The 21279-nt window shown below is 37.7% G+C and overlaps 1 long non-coding RNA gene across 1 annotated transcript; it reads left to right on the top strand.

The window, feature by feature from the left end:
- Positions 1-1261: 1261 nt before the first annotated feature.
- On the top strand, positions 1262-13945 carry LOC132345455 (uncharacterized). The gene is made up of 4 exons (XR_009494769.1): positions 1262-2619; positions 2729-2824; positions 6841-6980; positions 13057-13945. It is a non-coding gene; the product is annotated as an uncharacterized lncRNA (long non-coding RNA).
- Positions 13946-21279: the final 7334 nt, after the last annotated feature.

Raw genomic sequence — 21279 nt, forward strand, 5'->3', positions numbered from 1 at the left:
CTCCTTTCAGCATGTCAGATTTGCAGGCCTTTGTGTTCTGTCTTTACCAGCTTTGATATTGACCCCATCCATTTCTTACTACAGAGTGTATCTTCTGATATTTCACAATGACCTTACACCTGCTACCATGATAACTGCCCCCTCCCTGGATTCTATACCAGTTTTACCTCCCTTGCTCTCATAACTGTTTCCATAGTAACACTAATAAGTGAATACTGAGACCAGGCCCCAGAATTTTGAACTTAGTAATGCTCCAAACTATAGCACTTATACTGAAGGGGTCGGGTAATTCTGAAAAGACTTGTAGAACTATTTAATTTATCAGAGCTAAAGCAGCATTGTTTTAAAACTCTTGAAGATGTTTTTAAATCAAAGTATAGTTGGTTTAAAATGTCATATTAGTTTCAGGGATACAACAAAGTGAAGTATCTATCTATATATTATATAAATTCATATATATGAAAAACAAACACATACATATATACACATGTATATTATTTTTTCAGGTTCTTTTCTATAGTGTATTACAAAATAATAGCACACAGTACCCTGTGCTATACAGTAGGTCCTTATTGCTCATCTATTTTGTAAATAGCAGTGTATATATGTTAATCCAACTTAAGAGGATCGTTTATAATGGATCCCTGAAGCAGAGCATCTGTATTTAAGAATCTAGTGGTATTGAGAAGTCAGTGCTAATACAGGTTGTGGAGGGGGATGTAAAGTGCTATAGGGAGGACCAGGACTATGGCAACATCCATGAAACCTGCCACTTAAATATACTCTTGACTGCTTCCCTTATTAAAAGAATAATTATACCCAATACATCTTGGAAATTAGCAGGTGGCAATATTAAATAGTAGTTATAAAATATAACTTCAGAATTCATTGTTCATACAGGAAATAAAATCAGTGTTCAGAAAATGCAAACTTTAAGTGTATCTTCTTCAAATTACAGGTGGTATCTCAAGAAAGCATCACAGTAACACCTAAGTCTGGTAAAATTAGGTTCACTTAAAATTAGAAAGACCAAAGTGTGGTCTAATTCACTGTTTCTGTCTTAATTCTGTTTATTTGAATATATTATTTGGTAGATTTGTAGGATGATATTTTTCTTCTTTGAAATCAAAAGTCCTAATAATCATAATTATTTATAAGGCTTTTATGTCTGGATCTCCTCTTACTTACAACTAAATATTCAGTAGTAAACTAAACTTTTTGTTCTCTATACCATCATCATGTATGTTCCACTAGTCAATAACCAAATGGATGAGAGATTTTAGATATAACATATGAGTCTTACTCTCTAAATTTACAAATGAAAAAAACCTGATGCTGAGAAAGATTAAATGACCTGCCCAAATTCATTGAGCTTAAAGAGCTAAATTATAACTTGAATCCAGAGTAATATTTTTTGTGCTACAGAATGCTTAAAAATGGAAAAATGCAAGATCAATTTCCTAATCACTACATAATATAATTCTATAATTTATTTCCTAAATGAAGTGTGAGAGTATTGCCTGTTAAGACATTTTTTAAAAGTTAAATTCTATTCTAATGATTTCAGAGGAGCAGTTTTATTTATTGGTGACTCTAAAGCCATTATTATATATTAATAGATTCCTCTTCTCTTAATTCAGCTTTCATCTCTAATTGCTAAAGTGACTATTAGCTACCAATGCCAAAAACTGATTTAAAACTGCAAAACCAAGCCAAATAACCATAGGCTGACAATTTATTGGCTAAAATTACCAAATAACCAGTATTTCTAAATATTTCTAAATGTGTCTTATCAACAAATAGATGCTCAATAAATAATTGGCCCTAATCAATCCTTTAAGCATAAAGCAAAGAGAGAAAATAGGAAGTTAGAGTCAGATTTAATATAGTTAGGTAGTTCATAAAGCATTATACTCAGTCCTTCATAATAAACGTTTTATTTTTCTGTGTTGTTTGTAACATATAGAATTACTTTCTTGATTATAGGTGCTTACTAGATGGCTACTGAAAAAAATTAATTTGAATAGCCTATAATTAGAATGAATAAACTCTTATCATGGTAGCTATAATATAATGAATAAGAACAGCAACACAGGGTAAAACATAATTATAATATGATGTAAAATATGTACCATATCTAAAGCTAGAGAACTTACTAATATTTAGATTTGTTGATTTGAGAACTTGAGCCCTTTCTGGGTGAAATCTGAAACTGGCCCTCATACAAAGAGAGCGAGGAGAGCAGGTGGTCTGAAGAAAGTGGCAGCCCACTCTAGATTGGTAAATACTAAGCTTAATAAGCGAGGAAACTTACATATGAGGCTTACCTTGGGCAACCTGCATGACGAGTAGATCTTTACACCAGCTCACCAGAATCTTGAGAGTATATAGAGGCCATATTTGGGTTCAGTCATGTATGCAATGCAGATGGTCTCAGTGATGCCTTGTTTTCTCAAGGCTGTGTCCGTGAATATGGCTCCTCTGTATGAAAGGTGGACGATTGTACATTCCAAGGCTGGGAGAGGTGAGTGACCTCTGATTGTCTGACTTCAGCTCCGGGGTCAGCCAGCGGCATTATCTTCTTGAGAACCTCCTCCAACAACGTGCATTAGCAAAGTGGTCAGTTTTCAATAGCTAATACGTGCTATGATTCAAGTCCTTTATACACATCACCCAGTTTATTTCTCAAAGAAGTTTTATGAGGCCTGTTGTTATTCCCATGTCATAGACAAGAAGCCTGAGGACAAAGAGCTCTGGCCGCTGAACAAGGTCACAGAGTCATGAGCTGCGGTTTGGATCCAGGCATTCTTGACCATGAAGACTGGTATGTCAATCAGTTTACAGCATCTCCTTTACAAATAATGCACTTAGAAGCCAATTACTGAAGACTATTAAGACAACAAAAACAGTTTTAGAAAGGAAAAGGGAAAAAAAAATGAAAAACATCCCCACAGATTACAATTTTGATATACTTAGTTAACTTTAATGATAAAATCATCAAATAAATTAGCAAAAATTCTAGATGTATAACTTAGCATTAAAAAGGTTCACAATGTTAATCTGTGATCTCTGTCATCAAGTTTTGAAGCATTGATTATGATATATATACACTATATATATTTATCTAAAATGTATAATTTTGTTATTTTACTGGTTGTTAACAATTAGAAGTAATGTACAAATAAATAATACTCAATGTGCTGGTAAATAACTATTAATGACAGAACAACATTATATATGTAGAGATGACGTTTAATACTTTTATTTTGTGCATGTTGGATTTATTTAGACTTATAAGTATCTTAGCATGTATTTAAATGCCCATAAGTTCCCTGGTGGCTCAGATGGTAAAGCATCTGCCTGCAATGCAGGAGACCCAGGTTTGAGCCCTGGGTCGGGAAGATCTCCTGGAGAAGGGAATGGCAACCCACTGCAGTATTCTTTCCTGGATAATTCCATGGACAGAAGAGCCTGGTGAGCTACAGTCCTTGGGGTCGCAAAGAGTCGGATATGACTGAGTGACTAACACACATACACGTCATAACATTTATAATTTTTATTATATGGCATAATAAATTGTACACATAAAAAAGAAAAATAACTTGCTCCTTCATTACCAAAAAAAGGCATTCTTATGAACAACTTAAAAGCACAAAAATGCTTAGAAGAGTTTCTTAAAATATTCTGGTGGAAGGAGGAGGGAAGAAGCACTTATTTATACTCTGTAGGTCTGAGTGTTTGTAGGAAATTCTCTTCTTGCAACATTTTGGGTAATTTTCTGAAGTGTTCGTGAGCCAAATTACTGATCTTCACGAAGATGAGTAATTATCCAAATAGAATGCTTCCTTGTGAATACTGCAAACACAATTAAAGCAGCACTAACATAAATTATGCTCGAGCATACCACCATGTTCCTGTTCTTCTTCAGTTGGTAAAGAAATTTTGAACATGGTCACAGAATGTATTATGGGTACTATATTAGTTCTTACATCTTTAGAAAGCAATTTCATTCAAGATACATCTGGCTTGATAAATAAAGGAGCAGAAGACTAGCTGCTAAGTAGTATCACCTTAAGGCTTCAATCATGCTCAGAGGTGACCACTGTGTTAAGGAAAGCTGTCAGGGTTTGTGATGTTTGATTTACCTCTCTAGTTTGGATCGTAATTATGCCCACTGGGTGGGAAATGTGACAAAACATTGTTTTCTGACAGCACCTGCTGCATGGTTGGATGTTCGCTAAATGTTGAATGATAATCTACAGAAATCAATTTCATAATAGCCAAATAAGGCTTTATGCCATGGAATTATTATTTTTATCTCCATGAATTATTTTTTTTTTAAATGCCAACTTAGCAAAGGATGGACTGTGGCTTGAGACCATTCTGTTCGACATGAGAACGCCATGTGTCTCCAGAGTGCATTTTCTGTCTGTAACACACAAGAAATAAGCAGTGAACTCTGAAATGAATGAAGAGCAAATAGATGAGGGAAAAGGCATGGTCCACATGCCGTACTTTTTCGGTGTGTTCTCTGAAATGTCTGGCATGGATGTTCGAGAAGCAGATGCAACCCTTTAGGCAATCTGTGTGCCATGAGCTAGCCTCTGATAGCATGCTGACGATGAGAGTACATCAGGAGCATGCCTCAGGATCATTAAGACTTTGTAGCTGCAAGGCTTTTCAGCAGAACTCATCTGAGCCCTTAGGCTTAAAACAGAAGCCCAGAGTATTAAATGACATGCTGAGAGTCATGCCTATGACTTAGGCCTTTTTCACTATGCTGTGCTCTGTGCTGTGCTTAGCCGCTCAGGTGTGTCCCACCCTTTGGGATCCTGTGGTCTGTAGACAGCCCTCCAGTCTCCTCTGTCTATAGGGATTCTCCAGGCAAGAATACTGGAGTGGGTTGCCATGCTCACCTTCAAGGGATCTTCCCAACCCAGTGACTGAACCCAGGTCTCCCACATTGCAGGCTGATTCTTTACCATCTGATCCACCAGGGAAGCCCATGAATCCTGCAGTGGGTAGACTATCCCTTCTCCAGGGGATTTTCTGACACAGGAAATGAAATGGGTCTCCTGCATTGCAGGTGGATTCTTTACCAGCTGAGCTAACAGGGATGCCCTTTTACCATGCTACCCTCTCTCAAACCAAAACGAACAAACATATATCTCTGTCACTGGCATAAAAAGAAAGCTCTTGCTTAAAATGATATTTTTTATATGCAACTCTTATCTCTGTCCATATTTACATGTAGCTAGATAGGTGGAACCTCAAACAAATACTGCTATACCACTGTTAAGGGTGGCATTTAATATAGTGATATTATTGGTCACTAGATTCTGTTCCATTATTTGTTAGAAAAGCTGGTATTTTGTTGTGACATCCATGTACCTGTCTTTTCAAATCCTTTGCTAGTTTGAACACTTGTTCAAAGCAATTTCTACCCTGCATTCTTCCCAGTGGGGTTTTGATTGCCCATCCAAGACTCGTAATTGATTTGGTTCTTCAAACCCATTACTCTGATATATGAAATATCAGAATGATAGTAGCATTGGGTCCATCAACAGCTGCATTTCAACACGTCTATCTTTCGGCAATGGGTTCAGAGCAGAGTAGTTTGATCTGTACTATAAAAGCATGATGGTCAGTGAGTCTTTTTTTTTTTTTTTTCCAGTAAAACCATGATGTAAATGAAATAATATAATTTTAAAACATTGGCAATCGTACACACTGAAAATCTTTCCTTGTGTATTATTTGCTATGTATGATATAACTTGAGCTGATTGCTAGATCGTAGGTAACACTTTGGAACAAAAAATGAATATAATTTTATAGTTTGGAATCATATATAAGTATGAGTTTTTAGAATTCCATGGAGAAGTAGGTTTATGTACTTAGAAATAAAAAATACCTTTCAGTTTACCACTCATTTGACTTATACAACTTTCTGGACCTTGCCATATGCCATTTTGAAATAGAAATAGTTAGAATAATTAGCAATGCATATATTATTGCCTCTATTCTATATACATATTGTGTTATGCATATGCCATCACTTATTAATACCTGAAGGTTTATGAAACTTAACAAACATTATTTTACCATTATTTTGCACTTTTTTCCATTAAACTTAGAGAAAATGCATTGACAGAGTTTATATAAATATTCCTACTTCTACCCTGAAATATGTTTGTGTATGATAAAAAAGCAGTTAGTTTTTGGCTAAATAGAATTACAAAACATAAAAAATTAAACTAAAAATGCAAGGCAATATTATAATGACAGACAAATTACTAAATGTACTACAACTAAATATACTGCATTTTAAATTCATAGATTGTTTTTTCAGAAAAGCAAAAAATAAGTGCCACATTTATGTCTAGATGGACTAGAACATGATTAAGGACCCTTCGCCTTCTACCGAAATGGTGGTTTTTTGCTAATAGTCATGGAAATCTATTTATGTATGCATGTTCCTGTCTCTCACACCTCATGTGGGAAGTATTGTTAAGGTGGTATCTTTCATATATCTTTGGTGATTCAGGATAGTCATCTAGAAGAACAGCAGAACTTATTAATTAGTGATCCGTGAAAGATGAATAAATTACTTTTCCTTCCCTGAGAACCCAATGCCCTATATAACTTCCTTAGGCTATAAAAATGCAAAAATTGAGTCCAGGTACATCATGTCGCTTACTGCAGTGTCAGACTTCAAATGAACATGTGCAAGTTAGAGATTAGAGTTTGCAGCTCTAACAGAGAAGTTTTGTTTTTTTGTTTTTACCAGAAAAGGGTAAAGCTTTTCGACCAGCTAGGCTTTCCAAAGCTCTTTTTTTTCAGATCTCTCAGTATAATCTCCCTGTCAACTGGAGCATCTCAGACTTCCTCCTGATGCTAAAAAGAGCACCTCTTTGTTCATTACGTGCTGCTATTCCCAGAGAGATATGGTGACTGGAGTCTTAGGAAGAGGAAGCACCAAAGTAGGTATTCAACTCAAGTTTATTCTTCCCACTTGGAGATCTGGGGGCTTCCCTGGTGGCTCAGATGGTAAAGAATCTGCCTGCAATGCAGGGGTCAGAAAGATCCCTTGGCGGAGGGAATGGCTACCAACTCCAGCATTCTTGCCTGTAGCATTCCATGGACAGAAGAGCCTGGCAGATTACAGTTCATGGGGTTGCAAAGAATTGGACATAACTGAGCAACTAACACATAAGAGATCTGAAGATGATTTTCTCACTGGTTGACCTAAGAAGCAAACACATTTTATTGAGAGAACTTGTATTTTTTTTTCATAGATAACTATATATTCTCAAAGGAAGAAAATGCATTCTCCTTGTTTGTTTTGTTTTATTTTAGCAGAGTTTTAAAAATATACCTAAGAACTACAATACTGGCATTGTTTTACTAAGGAACTTTAGATTTCTGTCTTGGCCAAGCATATGTTAATATTTTGCAGAAGTTGACACAAGTTCAGATGCTGGGTTTTTTTTGGCCTTCTTTAAAAAAATTTTAAACTTCACCCACCTTGATTAGAAGAATTGTGAATTATTTCTATTATATGAAATAGCTTTGCATACATTTAACTCTTTTAAAATGGCAATCAATAAGTTATCCAGCATCATGTGATATAGTTACAGGTGGCTCAAGGGTGAAGAACCCACCTGCCAATGCAGGAGACATGGGTTCAATCCCCGGATCTGGAAGATCCCCTGGAGAAGGAAGTGGCAACCCACTCCAGTATTCTTGCCTGGGAAATCCCATAGACAGAGGTGCCTGGTGGGCTACAGTCCATGGGATTACGAAGGAGTCAGACACAATTTAGCAACTGAACAAAAATGTGCTTATCTATAGAGCACATTGGAGGAGGAAATGGCAACCCCTTCCAGTATTCTTGCCTGGAGAGGTCCATGGACAGAGAAACCTGGTGGGCTACAGTCCATGGGGTCACAAAGAGTTGGACATAACTGAGCGATAAACACACACACACACATAGAGCGTATGTCTTTGTTAGAGTCTATAGTGCTTTGGAATCACTAGCCTGAGACCAGATTGGTCAATTCAGAACAAAAGAGCAGGGTTTTGGTAAGTTACTCGGAGGTCTTATCTAAGGGGCTCATTTGAAGAAGGCACTGGGAGGCAGGGGAGACTGTTGATCATGAAGACTGTTAAGGAATCATGCCTGTGTGCATGCTTAGTCACTCAGTTGTGTCCGACTCTTTATGACCTCATGAACTGTATCCTGCCAAGCTCCTCTGTTCATGGAATTCTCCAGGCAAGAATACAGGAGTGGGTTGCCATGCTCTCCTCCAGGGGATCTTCCCAACCCAGGGACTGAACCCAGGTCTCCTGCATTTTAGGCAGATTCTTTACTGTCTGAGCCACCAGGGAAGCCCAAGAATATTGGAGTGGGTAGCCTATCCCTTCTGCAGGGGATCTTCCTGACCCAGGAATCAAACCGAGGTCTCCCTTGTTGCAGGCGGATTCTTTACCAGCAAAGCTATCAGGCAATTCCATTAAAGAATTATAGTTTAGTTCTGACAACACGTTGTTGTCTAGCACAGGTGCCAAGATGAGGGGTTAGTGTCAGCTTATGGTCACTGCAGGCTACTTGACTAAGCAAAATGTATGACAAGGCAGAAGTACCATGAAGTAGTTTGGCTAATCTCTAGACAGTTATCATCCGTTGTTCTCTTTTTATTTTTTTAATCTTTTCTTCTATTTACTTTCTACTCTGAAGTTGGATTATTATGAAAGCTAAGCATAGCCAGATTCTTACAAAAGAATACTATATAATTTTAGAGAATTATATTTGTATTCAAAATATATATTTTGCTTTCTGAATATTTTATCCAACTTTGATTATTTACTTTTAAAATAGCTCTGCATGTGTAATAATCACATATGAGAATTATCAGTGATGAGTCTTATATTGTAATATGTATTTTATATGTATAATTTATATAAATATTAGTAGTCTATATAAGGGTACACTTCCCAGGTGGCACAGTGGTAAAGAATCCACCTGTCAATGCAAGAGACTCAGGAGATGGGGGTTCAGTCCCTGGGTCAGGAAGATCTCCTGGAATAGGAAATAGCAACCCCTTCCAGTATTCTGGCCTGGAGAATACAATGAACAGAGGAGCCTGGCAGGTTAGAGTCCATGGGTTTGCAAAGAATCAGACAAAACTGAGTGACTGAGCATACACACACATATAAGGGTACATCATGTGTATAAATATACAATCATGTAATTTACAATCATGTAAATACCTAATTTATATTAAATATATATTTATATTTACATGCTACATACATATGGAGCAGAAAGTCCTAACACTGTATAGATCAGATCAGATCAGTTGCTCAGTCCTGTCCAACTCTTTGTGACCCCACGAACTGCAGCACACCAGGCCTCCCAGTCCATCACCAACTCCCGGAGTTCACTCAAACTAACATCCATCGAGTCGGTGATGCCATCCAGCCATCTCATCCTCTGTCGTCCCCTTCTCCTCCTGCCCCCAATCCCTCCCAGCATCACAGTCTTTTCCAATGAGTCAACTCTTCCCATGAAGTGGCCAAAGTATTGGAGTTTCGGCTTTAGCATCATTCCTACTAATGAACACCCAGGACTGATCTAATTTAGGATGGACTGGTTGGATCTCCTTGCAGTCCAAGGGACTCTCAAGAGTCTTCTCCAACACCACAGTTCAAAAGCATCAGTTCTTCAGCGCTCAGCCTTCTTCACAGTCCAACTCTCACATCCATACATAACCACAGGAAAAACCATAGCCTTGACTAGATGGACCTTTGTTGGCAAAGTAATGTCTCTACTTTGGGACATGCTATCTAGGTTGGTCATAACTTTCCTTCCAAGGAGTAAGCGTCTTTTAATTTCATGGCTGCAGTCACCATCTGCAGTGATTTTGGAGCCCAGAAAAATAAAGTCTGACACTGTTTCCACTGTTTCCCCATCTATTTCCCATGAAGTGATGGGACCGGATGCCATGATCTTCGTTTTCTGAATGTTGAGCTTTAAGCCAACTTTTTCACTCTCTTCTTTCACTTTCATCAAGAGGCTTTTTAGTTCCTCTTCACTTTCTGCCATAAGGGTGGTGTCATCTGCATATCTGAGGTTATGGATATTTCTCCCAGCAATCTTGATTCCAGCTTGTGTTTCTTCCAGTCCAGCGTTTCTCATGATGTACTCTGCATATAAGTTAAATAAACAGGGTGACAATATACAGCCTTTATGTACTCCTTTTCCTATTTGGAACCAGTCTGTTGTTCCATGTCCAGTTCTAACTGTTGTTTCCTGACCTGCATACAAATTTCTCAAGAGGCAGATCAGGTGGTCTGATATTCCCATCTCTTTCAGAATTTCCCACAGTTTATTGTGATCCACACAGTCAAAGGCTTTGGCATAGTCAATAAAGCAGAAATAGATGTTTTTTTGGAACGCTCTTGCTTTTTCCATGATCCAGCAGATGTTGGCAATTTGATCTCTGGATCCCCTGCCTTTTCTAAAACCAGCTTGAACATCAGGAATTTCACGGTTCACATATTGCTGAAGCCTGGCTTGGAGAATTTTGAGCGTTATTTACTAGTGTGTGAGATGAGTGCAATTGTGTGGTAGTTTGAGCATTCTTTGGCATTGCCTTTCTTTGGGACTGGAATGAAAACTGACCTTTTCCAGTCCTGTGGCCACTGCTGAGTTTTCCAAATTTGCTAGCATATTGAGTGCAGCACTTTCACAGCATCAACTTTCAGGATTTGGAATAGCTCAACTGGAATTCCATCCCCTCCACTACCTTTATTCGTAGTGATGCTTTCTAAGGCCCACTTGACTTCACATTCCAGGATGTCTGGCTCTAGGTCAGTGATCACACCATTGTGATTATCTGGGTTGTGAAGATCTTTTTTGTACAGTTTTCTGTGTATTCTTGCCATGTCTTCTTAATATCTTCTGCGTCTGTTAGGTCCATACCATTTCTGTCCTTTATCGAGCTCATCTTTGCATGAAGTGTTTCTTTGATATCTCTGATTTTCTTGAAGAGATCCCTAGTCTCTCCCATTCAGTTGTTTTCCTCTATTTCTTTGCATTGATCGCTGAAGAAGGCTTTCTTATCTCTACTTGCTATTCTTTGGAACTCTGCATTCAGATGTTGTATAACTGGAAGTTAAGATAATAAGCATTTCTTGAATATTAAATGTATGGGCATATGTCTTTATGGAAACAGGGAAAGCAGTGAAACAACATAGACTACTAACAGGCAATTTACTAGGCAGGTTTTTTTTAACTTTTTATTTTGTATTGGGGTATAGTCTCTGGGAGCTGGTGATGGACAGGGAGGCCTGGCATGCTGCAGTTCATAGGGTCGCAAAGAGTTGGACACAACTGAACTGAACTGAAAGAAAAAATGAAGTCACTCAGTCGTGCCCGACTCTTTGTGACCCCATGGATAGTAGCCTGCACCAAGCTCCTCTCTCCATGGGATTTTCAAGGCAAGAGTACTGGAGTGGGTTGCCATTTCCCACTCCAGGGAACCTTCCCAACCCAGGGATCAAACCCAGGTCTCTCACATTGTAGACAGACACTGTACAGTCTGAGCCACCCAATGAACAATGTCATGACAGTTTCCGGTGAACAGCAAAGAGTCAACCATGCATATATCCACTCTTCTCTAAATTTCCCTCCCATCCAGGCTGTCACATAACACTGAGTAGAGTTCCATGTGCTATACAGTAGGTCCTTGTTGGTTATCTGGGCATTTTTTTAATTTATATTTTTTAAAAAAAATTAAAGATTGAGCAACATGTATTTCCATGTCTGCTGCTGCTGCTAAGTTGCTTCAGTCATGTCCGACTCTGTGCGACCCCTGAGACGGCAGCCCACCAGGCTTCCCCGTCCCTGGGATTCTCCAGGCAAGAATACTGGAGTGGGTTGCCATTTCCTTCTCCAATGCATGAAAGTGAAAAGTGAAAGTGAAGTTGCTCTGTCATGTCTGACTCTGAGCAACCCCATAGACTGCAGCCCACCGGGCTCCTCCGTCCATGGGATCTTCCAGGCAAGCGTACTGGAGTAGGGTGCCATTGCCTTGGATATCAAATCCTGTTGAAATGTTCATGACTAATCCTACAACATTAATATAGCAAAGTCAAGTAGGTTTAAAGTACTCATTCACATCAGAGAGCTTAAAGAAATAATTGTAATAAAACATTAGGATATAGAGTGTCTTCCATGTAATTATAAGCTGTAACCTCTTTGTTACCTTTCTTAAATCACATAATAGGCTTTTACAAAGTTTATAAAACTTGTGACTTTTTTAGTCTCCTGAAATTTTCTCTCCACTTAAATGAAAGCTTTTGAGGGGAAACAAACATGGTTAAATAGAATACGTTCTTTTTGGATATATAGCTTTGATTTCGGAGAAGGCAATGGCACCCCACTCCAGTACTCCTGCCTGGAAAATCCCATGGACAGAGGAGCCTCCTAGGCTGCAGTCCATGGAATCGCTGAGGGTCGGACACGACTGAGTGACTTCACTTTCACTTTTCACTTTCGTGCATTGGAGAAGGAAATGGCAACTCACTCCAGTGTTCTTGCCTGGAGAATCCCAGCAACGGGGAAGCCTGGTTGGCCGCCGTCTATGGGGTTGCACAGAGTCGGACACGACTGAAGTGACTTAGCAGCAGCAGCTTTGATTTAGTATTATTGATAGTGATACTAACGAGCTCACCTATTAAATACAAATTTTAGCATCAACTCTTAATGATAAGCAACCCATTTTTACAGAGTTTAGAGATTTGAAAGGCAAAAATTCAAAGGACTATTCCAAAATTGCATTTGTCTTATCTTATTTCTAGCAAACAGTCTCTGGATATAAAATGTCTATCATAAGAATGCCTGTTTCCTTGTTCCAAATTAACTTAAAAGTCATGCTCACTTCTTATGGAAGGCTATGTAAAAATGTAGGCTATTGTTGCTATTTTATAGAAGTTTTTATTATAAAAGTTGATATTTTACAATTGATTTTTTTTTTTTTCTGTCTCTTTTAGCTACTGCAAAAGGGACTAGACAGACACCAGAGGGAGCTCAAGTTACCGAACCTTATTCTCAGGAGCTAAGGTGACATCAGTTAGGGAATATGGAATCTACATGTACAGCTTGCTACATTTAAAATAGATAACCAACACAGGCCTACTGTATTGCTAGGGAATTCTGCTCAATATTATGTGGCATACTGGGTGTGTGGGGAGTTTGGGGCAGAATGGATACTTGTATATGTATGGCTCAGGTGCTTTGCTATAAAACTATGAAACCTGAGACTATGACAACATTGTTAATTCCCTCTACTCCAATATAAATTGAAAAGTTAAAAATATAAAGTGATATCATTTGCCATCCTATTTAGAAGCAGTCGAGCTAATATTCAGAATCAACCCAACATACCTAAGAATAGAAGAAAAAGCAAATAGCTTAACTTACTGAGGTTTACATAGCAAATATAAACTGCAACATAGACATTCACCATTTAATACTAATAATTGGTTTAAATGACTTTATTTCTAATAGAACGCCAAACAACATGAGCAATTCTTAAACAACTTGGAATCTAGAGAGAGTGAAGGGTGAGGTGCGAGATAATGTAGAATCCTGTAGGATTTGAAGTTCAGTGTGGTTGGGATGCAAGGTCTATCATGGCCTGGTTGTAAGAACATACAAATATGTTGTATTCACAGTCTGGCATTCTGCTTTATTATTTTATAGGTGATGAAATTGCTCTCTAAGCTCTTTTTCTCTTCTGCCTCCTAACTTCTCAGATTTTATTTTTTCCCTACAAAGAGTGCATGTAAAAGAAACAATACCTAGCACTAAGGCAATTCACATTTTATCAGGGCCTTCAGCAATAACAAAATAGAGATTGCAATATTTCACCGTACTCATAATTTAGTGGTACAGAGGCACTTTGGAACAAGCACACGAGGCAAAAGACAAGGAGCACCTGTGTTTGGGTTGATGTTGTGTGGTTATGGTTCAGATATCGGGAGCTGCGGCCTTTGAACAAAAAAAAAGAATTTCTAAATTCCCTCTTACTGCTTCTTAGAATTGCTTATTGATTTCATGTTTTCAAAATAATTCTAATGTCACATTCTATGAAGATAATATTCTATTTGTCGTGAATGTTTAATCCTTTCTGGCTTTGTTGTTTTTTTTTTATGTTTTTGTTTTGCTTTTTTTTTTTTGGTATATTCTGTCAAAACAAATGGACAGTGTATTTCTTAATGGTGGAGAAAAAAGAAAAAAAAAGAAGACCTCTGGCTTATTTGCAGTTAATCCAGGCATGAGACTCTGAGAATCTCTTTTGGAAATCAATATTCCAAGTTCCTAAGTTTTAATTACTACTGTTAAATCCTCATTTAAAAATTATTTTGCAAGTGATTTTTAAACTTCATACATTACTTGAATAGACCTTTCAAAAATCAATTTTGTAATATTTATAATGCATATTTCAATTCTTCATTTTCCATTCTGGTCTTTCAGTCCCTGATAAAATGTATCTTAATTATTGAAAGCCCTCTTTTACCTCTACCATTTCCCCCTTGTAATGTGGTTTCTTTCAATATTTTCTTCCTTAGCATCACTATTCTTTTCTTCCTTCTAAAATAACCTTCGATGGCAAAAGAAATGTATATACCAGCTACCACAATGAATATCACATTAAACCCAAGTGCTCACAATCTCGGGAATATTTTCATTTGTCTAATGTGTTGTGCTAAGTCATGTCCATTGTGTCCAACTCTTGGTGACCTTATGTACTGTAGCCCACCAGGCTTCTCTGTCCATAAGATTCTCCAGGGAAGAATACAGGCGTGGGTTGCCATGCCCTCTGCCAGGGGATCTTCCTGACCCAGGGATCGAACTCACTTCTTTTAACATCGCCTGCATTAGTATGCAGGGTGTTTACCACTATCACCACCTGGGAAGCCCTCATTTCTCTAATAAGTTCACTTCAGTCGCTCAGTCATGTCCAATTCTTTGTGACCCCATGGACTGAAGTACACCAGGGTTCCCTGTCCATCACCAACTCCCAGAGTTTACTCAAACTCATGTCCATCAAGTTGGTGATGCCATCCAACCATCTCATCCTCTGTCGTCCCCTTCTCCTCCCACCTTCAATCTGTCCCAGCATCAGGGTCTTTTCCAGTGAGCCAGTTCTTCACAATAGGTGGCCAAAGTATTGGAGTTTCAGATTCAACATCAGTCCTTCCAATGAATATTCCGAACTGATTTCCTTTAGGATGGACTGGTTTGATAGCCTTGCTGTCCAAGGGACTCTCAAGAGTCTTCTCCAACACCACAGTTCAAAAGCAGAGATTCTTTGGTGTTCAGCTTTCTTTTTAGGCCAACTCTCACATCCATACATGACCACTGGAAAAACCATAGCCTTGGCTAGATGGACCTTTGTTGCAAAGTAATGTCTCTGCTTTTTAATATGCTGTCTAGGTTTGTCATAACTTCTCTTCCAAGGAGTAAGCATATTTTAATTTCATGGCTGCAGTCACTATCCACAGTGATTTTGGAGCCCAAAATAAAAATGGGAAGAGGAGATCTTTATATGTGAAGATGTTACTCCTTGACTCTATATGACATTTTATTGTGGACAAATATTTGTCCTTCTGGAAGAAGCAATACTTTATTAACAAAATTTGTACACTCACTATCAATATGTCTAGGATATATAAAAAATGTGTATGCTCTTCTCAGAATTAGTTATTTGGGAAACATTTACTTCTGTATTTTCAAAAAAAGAGAAAAATCAGCCTTACCCTTTTTTTTTTGCTAACAAATATGACACTATACAAACATTTTGCAGCTTTGTTAGGCTGATGGCAAGTGGCATGGCATTTATAAACAAAGGAGATCATCATGTATGCTGGCAACACTCACTCTTACCCATGTGATCTGGATCCCATTTCTTAGACCCTCTTATTCTCAGTTTCCCTGTTTTGTAAAATTCTAAAAATGTTATGTATCTAATTAAAATTTGGTCAGAATACAATGGGTCATCCATATGAATCACCTAGTATACTATATTTATTAGCAGCCCCCCAAATAAATTTGAGGTATCTTTAAACTATTTTCCAAATTAATAACCTTGATATATGGGAAGTAAGTTTACACTTTTGTTAAGTTTTTCCTCTGGCATATGATATTGAAATTTTACCAAGGAAGATGTTAGATAGATAGATAATATGTAGACAGACAATAGATACATAGATAATACATAGGTAAATAGGTAGGTAGATGATTGATAGTTATTAGGCAGATAGAGGCATTATATTAAAATCAATGATATATCATAGAACATATTATAATTGGTCAGAAACATGTTTTACATATCTCTCTCCCACACAAAAAATTCTCTTGCATATTTTTATTTTTCCTTGGTAGTAAGGGCGTGCTTCCCAGGTGGCTCAGTAGTAAAGAATCCACCTGGAATGCAGGAGAATCGGGTTCAATCCCTATGTTGGGAAGATCCCCTGGAGGAGGGCATGGCAACCCACTCCAGTATTCTTGCCCGGAGAATCCCATGGACAGAGGAGCCTGGTGGGGCTGCAATCCATAGGGTCACAAAGAGTCAAACATGACTGAAGTGATTGAGCGTGCAGGCACACACTCAAGGAAACAGAGATGTCTTTGTAGCTAAATCCATCAGTGACTTGAACCCTGAGTTTCTATTTAGTATCTGTAACTAGAGTCCACTTATCATACCCCAGCGTCCACTGTCCTGGCTCCTCATCTCACTCTGTGTCTCACGGACAACAGTGTTGCCAGAATTCTGGAGTTTCTCTCTGTTATACGGAAGCTTTTGTTGTTAGGGGTATTGTTCAGCAAACACAAAAACCCACAAGTGCCTCAGAAGAGCTTCCCTTTGTACTACACACCCTTTGAGTAGGAAACAAAAGCCCTCACATGGGACTTCAGACTCAGAAGCCACAATGACATACGAGGTCCTAGCCCTGCTTTGAGCTTATTAGCACAGGTACCACATAACCAGTTTGACATCTGAATGTTCCTTTTCAGCTCAAATCACTTTTCCCTCAAAATTTATCAGCATTTTCTGATTACTTGTTTGGGATTTAAAAGTGCATCCATAAAATTCAGTGGAAGTCTCAAAATCATATGTCACAGAATTGATAAAAAGGATTACTCAATCAAGTTGGCATCTTAGTTTAATTTAAATACACAATGAATAAATACGTCCTTTAAGCATTCAGAGTGTTGAAAATATAACCTAAATAAAAGAATTTTTTATCTTTTAAAATGTGAGATGGAAAGAATCCTAAGCACATAAGGGGTATGCCATAAATACAGAAAAATCACTGATACTAGTTGTAATGCTATGAAAAATCATACTTATTCACCATCACTCAGATACAAGAAAGCAGGAACAAAAAAATGTATCTTTAATTTTTTAAATTTATTCAGCTTCCACTTTTATTAACCATTGTACATACTTAGGAAAAGTTTCAAAGACTGAGCTGTTTACATCAAGCCAGTTAGCATCTCCATAATTTGAATGTGATTTTGATAATACTCTATATTTTTTAAATCCTGTGGAAAAATTATTTGTACATTCCAACCGTCTTTCAGAAGGTCTGACAAACTCGGAGTGAAGAGGCATTTCTCAATTCATGACATGTCTTCATGACATTTGGGAGGTGCATTTGCTACATACTGATGTAGAGACAGAGCATTCAATTATGCAGAGGGAGCTGGGTACCCAACTCCCTCTGCATGGTCTGTGCTTGGGAGTCTCCTCAGCTCCTGTTCTTTCCATCATTCAGACAGAGCAGGTGGTTTCCATGGGCAGCGAAACCCTAGGGGAAGCAAGATCGTTCAGTGACTGCTGATTCTATGAGCCACTGCAGTCCTCCATGACCTGAGCTTCTGTGTTTCCTCTCAGAATAAAAATCCCGTAACTATTTACTCCTCAACTGGAGATGGCCTGTTTTCCAAAAGATTCCCTTTTTTTTTTTAAATTTATTGTTTACACCTTGGAAAAGTTCAGCCAGCTTCTTGTGTGTTGGTGAAAAAAGGCAAATCATTTGGATGCTATCATTAATCCTGAATTAACTGATATTTTAAGACTGTGAGTCATAATAGAATAAATCAATGGATTTTTTTTCTCCTTAATTTTTTTTGTGGGTTTTAGATATGCTTTCTAATATACCTGCATGGAATGGTTTGTCAAAAAAATAGCTAATTTGTTGAAACTAAGACCCAGTGTAGGCAAATAAATAAATATTTATTTTTTTAAAAAATCAGCTAATCTATTTCTCCATGTAAGAGATAAAATTTATTTTCAATTGTTTTAACTGATAAACACTTACTCCAAAAGAGAGTGTTCAGTAAAATCTTGTTTATCAGAAGGCGTGGAGGGCAACCAGAACATAGATAATCCAAGTGATGAATAATATTAATATCTTTATTTCTAATTACATTTAGCTTTGAATTTACAATTTGAAGACATAGCCTAGTTTAATTTAGCTTTTATTTATTTATGCCTTGTAAAATGAAGCTATTTTAGTAGTTGTTATAAGATTTCTAAACATTATGAAATTTTATGCCAAATTTAATGTGTTAGAAATATATCAGTTCAGCTCAGTCACTCAATCATGTCTGACTCTTTGTAAGCTGTGAATAGCAGCATGCCAGGCTTCCCTGTCCAAAACCAACTCCTGATGCTTGTTCAGACTCATGTCCATCGAGTTGGGATGCCATCCAACCATCTCATCCTCTGTCGTCCCCTTCTCCTCCTGCCTCAGTCTTACTCAGCATCAGAGTCTTCCCCAATAATTCAGTTCTTTGCATCAAGTGGCCAAAATATTGGAGCTTCAACTTCAGCATCAGTCCTTCCAATGAATATTCACTGTTGATTTTCTTTAGGATTGACTGATTTGATCTCCTTCAGTCCAAGGAACTCTCAAGAGTCTTCTCCAACACCACAGTTCAAAAGCATCAATTCTTCAGCACTTAGCTTTCTTTATGGTCCAAGTTTCACATCCATACATAACTACTGGAAAAACCGTAGCTTTGGCTATAGAGACATTTGTTGGCAAAGTAATGTCATATATATATATATATATATGCATTTATTTGCATTTTCCTGAAACATTTTCCAATAACATTACAGCCTTTCTCAATCACTTTCTGTCCCTTCTACCCCAATAAAGAAAGCTTCTCTCAATAATATTTAAAAAATACTTTCTATGCCTCCCTATGCAACAACTCTAGTAGGAAAAAAATACATATATATACACTCAAACCTAAAAAATGAATGATGAAGGGGTTTCCCTGGTGGCTTAGTGGTGAAGAATCTACCTGCCAAGGCAGGAGACTCAGGTTCAGTCCTTGACCTGAGAAGATCCCACATGCCTTGGAGAAACTAAGCTCGTGCACCACAGCTCTCAAGCCTGTGCTCTAGAGCGTGGGAGCTACAACTACTGAGCCCACCTACTGCAACTACTGAAGCCTGGGAGCCCTAGAGCCCATGCTCTGCAACAAGAAAAGCCACTGCAATGAGAAGGCCAAGCACTGCTACAGTCTAGAGAGTAGCGGGTTATATACTACATATGTATTATTTCTATAATTATATATTCTACATAATACTATACATAGGATATGTGTATTAGTACCTTTGTTATATAGCTGTCTAGTGGCTTTGACTCCAATACTTTGGCCACCTCATGCAAAGAGTTGACTCACTGGAAAAGACTCTGATGCTGGGAGGGATTGGGGGCAGGAGGAGAAGGGGAAGACAGAGGATGAGATGGCTGGATGACATCACCGACTTGATGCACATGAGTTTGGGTGAACCACGGGAGTTGGTGATGGACAGGGAGGCCGGGTGTGCTGCGATTCATGGGATTGCAAAGAGTCGGGCACGACTGAGCGACTGAACTGAACTGAACTGAATGGCTTTGAAGGAAATTTGAAACCATATCAAATATTCACCCCCAGGTTATCTCAGCCATAGACATATTTAGAATTATTAGCTAATATTTAAAACTAAGTCCAAAATCTTCCAATACTAGCGACTGACCTAATATGTTTCCCATCAAAGTGATTTCCACCTCGAAATGATGGGCCTGAACATAAATATGCCACATCTCTGGGGCTTCCTCTGAGGTTTTTTCATCCTACAATCCAGTGTTTGAAGCTGATGATGAGTGGTCACTTGATGTATCTGAGAAATGTGTGTCTGAAAAAAATACATATGTCACTAGGTCAGAGAACATCAAAAATTGTGAAAAAAATTGTAAAAGATTGAGTTTAACAAAAAACTGAGTTTGCCATCATTATCTTTATAAATACAATTCTGTGCCAATGAAGGAGTCCAAGCTTTAAATCTAAAATGGAGTTTATATATTTCTTAGTATAATTTCTCTGTCATTTCATGATTACAGTGTGTATACTGAGAACTTTAATTTCTTCAGTTTACAAACAAACATGCAAATAATTATATGTGTTTCTTAAATGTCTCCTTTTCATGGAAATAAGGAAAATTCAGTTTATATTTAAGCTGCACAGACTTTAGTAAAAAAAGTAATGTGGAACAGATTTAAGTATATAGGGACATAATCCTTGATGATAAGCTTGAATTATGGGATAAATTAATAGCAAAACTAAGAATATTTTAAAAATTAAACTTTATCAAAAACACATAGCCAATCATAGGACAAAAGTGAAGAGGATTTGCTGAAAAGAGAAAAGAGTATGTGGATTGCAAAAATAATGTAAAAATGAAAACATTTTATTTATTATTATTTTTAAATTTTATTTTATTTAACTTTACAATATTGTATTGGTTTTGCCATATATCAAAATGAATCTGTCACAGGTATACATGTGTTCCCCATCCTGAACCCTCCTCCCTCCTCCCTCCCCATACCATCCCTCTGGGTCGTCCCAGTGCACCAGCCCCAAGCATCCAGTATCATGCATTGAACCTGGACTGGTGACTCGTTTCATATATGATATTATACATATTTCAATGCCATTCTCCCAAATCATCCCACCCTCTCCCTCTCCCAGAGAGTCCAAAAGACTGTTCTATACATCAGTGTCTCTTTTGCTGTCTCGTATACAGGGTTATTGTTACCATCTTTCTAAATTCCATATATATGCATTAGTATACTGTATTGGTGTTTTTCCTTCTGGCTTACTTCATTCTGTATAATAGGCTCCAGTTTCATCCACCTTATTAAGAATTA

This window comes from Bos taurus, chromosome 1 (assembly GCF_002263795.3).
Source record: "Bos taurus isolate L1 Dominette 01449 registration number 42190680 breed Hereford chromosome 1, ARS-UCD2.0, whole genome shotgun sequence".
NCBI lineage: Eukaryota > Metazoa > Chordata > Mammalia > Artiodactyla > Bovidae > Bos > Bos taurus.